The following is a 4927-nucleotide window of genomic DNA, read 5'->3' as shown; positions in this document are numbered from 1 at the left end:
TAACATGAAAACAAGTAATGGAATGTTTGACAAGCACCCAAGTAAATAAAACAAGCTTGTTTTATTTACTTGGGTGCTTGTCAAACATTCCATTACTTGTTTTCATGTTAATTTATAGTTTCAACTTTTACTACTTTTATCCCCTTGTTAAGTGACTTTTGCCTGTTGGGTAGTAATAGTATAATTTTATCTTTTTTTTTTTATGATTTGAAGCCTTTCCTGTATGTACAAACGTGTGTAATATTTCTTTGTATAATAAACGCTCCAAGAAGAGGTCCATTGGCGGACGAAACTGTTGAGCATTTTTACATATACACAACTTTCAATTTTCCTTATGTAGACTACTATATATAATATATATATAATATATATATATATATATATATACATATATAAATATATATATATATATATATATATATATATAAACACCAAATTCAGCCGTTTCTGTTTCACGTTAGGACAAAGGCCTCAAACATGTCCTTAGCCATGCCTGGGGTTTGGACATTTTCAACACCACATTGGCCACTGCAGATTGGTGATGGCGGGAAACTTTAGACTGATCACTCCGATCAAAGCAACGTAGTATTGGGGTGGCCCTGACCAGTACAGCTTTGCTGATCATGGCTATAGGATTAAACATTAAGCCGCATTAACTCACAGGTTGATAATCAGTAGCTTGTCAATCCCTGATTGGTAACGTCTCTGCCTGCAGTTTGCCAGACGGGGGTTCGAGTCCCGCTCAGACTCGTTAGTTCCTTTGGTGTCTGCAACCTTACACTCCTTGTGGGCTAAGGTTAGGGGGTTTTGGTGAGCCTATAGGTCTATCTGCTGAGTCATCAGCAGCCCTTGCCTGGCCCTCCCTGGTCCTTGGGTGGAGAGAAGGCTTGGGCGATGATCATATGTATATGTGGTCAGTCTCTAGGGCATTGTCCTGCTTGCTAGTGCAATGTTACTGTCCCTTGCCTCTGACATTCATGAGTGGCCTTTAAACTTTTAAAGACACTGCGCTACTCGCCTCTACTTGCAAGCAATCTTGCGCTTCCTGAACATCATTCTAGGGCTTTCCTTGCCCGTACGTCTTTCATACCAATCTACTCAAGCCTTTCTATACCTTGCTCTATTCCTAATCTCTCATAATATCCTTTCATTTACAAGGTTTTCTCCCACTTCATATTATCTCCACAAATCTAGACTTATCAAGAGCAGTTCATCTAACAGCTTCAACCATTTTTGTTTCCTTCGTACTCATCATCCACACTTTACTTACATAACGGAGATTTGGCTCAACAATTCATCTATACATTCCAACTTTGGCTTATGTAAACAATTTGCATACTATTGCTTATCCTACAAAAACAGTGACACCAAAAGAGCTATCTGTTTTTGACATTGTTAATAGTTTATATAGGACATAGCTGTTTTGACGCTGTTACTGTTTTTAGAATGATATATTGATAATTTATTCTCATCATTTATTTATTTCCTTATTTCCTTTCCTCACTGGGCTATTTTTCCCTATTGGGGCCCCTGGGCTTATAGCATCTTGCTTTTCCAACTAGGGTTGTAGCTTAGCTAGTAATAATAATAATAATAATGATAATAATACTGTTGTTGACCCATTCCTACTCGCCATTCACACAGTACTGCCATAACGGAGATATGGCTCAACAGTTTCTCCATACATTTGCCCCTTGGCTTCCAAAGGTATTTCATGTCTTTTCTAATCTCCTTCCCCACCGTTATCCATACATTAAGGGGTCGGTTGCCCCATTCAAACTCTCCAACGCCTTTTGTCTCCGTTATCATCCAAGTTTTGTTTTAAATCATTCTACACAATAATTTCTATATTTTATTTGTGACACACACACACAAACACACACACACACACACACACATATATATATATATATATATATATATATATATATATATATATATATATGATAAATTTTGCACATTTAGACGTGTTTTTCATATTCAAATAAGCCATATATATATTTTTGATACAATAATGTCTGGATTCTCTTAACGACCTCGGGATCAGAGCCCCAGGCGAAATCACACAAAGACAAGAGCTTGTGACCGTCCGGGAATCGAACCCTAGTCCAGCAAGCTTGTATAGATAGTGACTACCGAGGTCGTTAAGAGAATCCAGACATTAATGTATCACAAGTATGTATGGCTTATTTGAATGATATATATATATATATATATATATATATATATATATATATATATATATACATATTTACATATATATATATATATATATATATAGATATATATTATATATATATACATATATATATATATATTTATATATATATATATATATATCTTTCTACAATTTCATTGTGGTTATTGTGGGTGGGCTTAATGTCTCCTCTTTGCGTTATATGCTACGATTGCAATTTTTCTTCACTCGTATGACACATTTGAAATTGAGACTCTTTCCATCTATTTTTTAGGTGACGTTTAATCTTTAGATTTTGAAAGGTTCAATATATCATGTTTGATTGGTAACATAACTGGCGTAGGGTTGTCAAAAGTACTATCGTTATTATTATTATTATTATTATTATTATTATTATTATTATTATTATTATTATTATTATTACTACTACTAAGTTTTTTATTATTGGGAATGCTCCACTTCGCATTACAATCTGCGTAGCTGGTCATATATATATATATATATATATATTATATATAATATATATATATATATATATATATATATATATATATATATATATTTTTAGCCAAAGAATTAGAGTTTTAAAGAAAAATACAATCTCCTATCTCTCTCTCTCTCTCTCTCTCTCTCTCTCTCTCTCTCTCTCTCAAAATGCTGTATGGACAGCAATAAAATTCCAAAAATCATATTAAAGTGATGACGACGATGTTGAGATATTATCATTTTCGGGAGGGTGTCAAAAACATGGTCTAAAGGTTTAAAGGTCGCTCATGAATGGCAGAGGCAAGGGACAGTGACATTTCCCTCGCAATCAGGACAATGCCCTAGACACTGACCATATATTATAAGATCAGCACCCAAGCTTTCTCTCCACCCAAGCTAGGACCAGGGAGGGCCAGGCAGTGGCTGCTGATGACTCAGCAGATAGACCTATAGGCTCCCCCAAACTCCCCAACCTTAGCTCACAGGGATGGTCAGGTTGCAGACACTAATGGCACTAACGAGTCTGAGCGGGACTCGAACCCCAGACTGGCAAACACCAGGCAGAGACGTTACCATTCCTGGTGGAGGGGGATTTAAGGGGAGGGGGTAAACCAAGATTTTATAATAAAAAGAAAACTTCAAAATTCGACCAAAATCATCATTATAATCTCGTCTTGAAAAAAAAAATCCCAACCAAGATTTTATAATAAAAACAATCTAATAATTCGACCAAAATCATCATTATCTCGTCTAAAAAAAAATAAATAAAATAAAAATCCCAACCAATATTTTATAATAAAAACAATCTAAAAATTCGACCAAAATCATCATTATAATTTCGTCTCCAAAAAAAAAAAAAGTTATACTCCCTATCCAATATAGCATCCCAATAAGTAAGTCTCAATTTCAATTTGCACATTTAATGTCCGTGAGAAGAAACAAGTAAATAGTTTACAGCTTCTGATAAGGCCATATCCACCAAAAAAAAAATACAACCGATATAAAAAAACACTAAATCCTTGAATACCAAATATCTGGTTTCAATAGAGACGAGATCAAATTCTTCTCGAAATTTGGTTTCTATTTCTCAAAGTCGATCCAGGTCCCTTTCGTCCACTGTCTTCCTGTTCCCAACATTACTATTCTAGCAGACCTTTCAAAATACTGTTAGCTGATAAATCAATACGGAGAGAGAGAGAGAGAGAGAGAGAGAGAGAGAGGAGAGAGAGAGGAGAGAGAGAGAGAGAGAGAGAGAGAGAGAGAGAGAGAGAGAATTTAAAAAGCCAACGAGCTCCTGCACCACTTTGCTCTTTTCTTGTCAACTACTACTTCCCCCTCCCTCTATACCAAAACATCCCCCTCCCCTCCCCTCCCCCCTTACATGTCCACCAAGGAGCCAGAACCTCCACCCCCCACCCCCACCCCCATCCGACTCTTCCAGCATCGAAGCTTCTTCGTTGACATTTCACGTCCATCATCAGATCGTCTCCATCTCATTGGTGAATCAAATTATGACAAAATATATATTTATTTTGCTTCTGTCCAGTCGGCCAATAAGAATGCGTGACGCAAATGAAAGGGAGGGAGGGGGCATACGTCATCCACCAATGGGGAATCGTGACTGGAGAGGTAAAAAATTGGAATACATCTACCAATGACTTCTGAGTTGAATTATTTTTGTTGGGGTTCGGAGCCAATTGGATTAGATGGGAGGTTACATAAACGGTTTCGATAGATGGACAAGAATGGTCGATAATATATGTATTGGTTCAAACACATACACACACACATATACATACACATACACACACAAACATATATATATATATATATATACATATATATATACATATGTATATATATATATATATAAATATATAATATATACACACCATGTGCATATATGTGCTATACATAAAAACATCCATGCCTACACATACATCCATATATATATATATATATATATATATATATATATATATATATATATATATATATATATATATATATATACATATATATATATACATACATATATATATACATACATATATATATATATATATATATATGTGTGTGTGTGTGTATGTATGAATATATATATTACAGGAGGAATAGAAACCAAACTGCGTGAACAACCTGATTTCGAGACACCTGGATCTGACCTGATCTGACCTTTCAAGTTTGTAAAAAATTTAGGTCTTACAAGGAAAATGTGTTGTCTTCATCAACATTATATGTATT

The sequence above is a fragment of the Palaemon carinicauda genome, chromosome 12, assembly GCF_036898095.1.
Source record: "Palaemon carinicauda isolate YSFRI2023 chromosome 12, ASM3689809v2, whole genome shotgun sequence".
In the NCBI taxonomy this organism is placed as follows: Eukaryota; Metazoa; Arthropoda; class Malacostraca; order Decapoda; family Palaemonidae; genus Palaemon; species Palaemon carinicauda.
The sequence above is the reverse complement of the archived record's forward strand: the minus strand, read 5'-3'. Positions refer to the sequence as shown.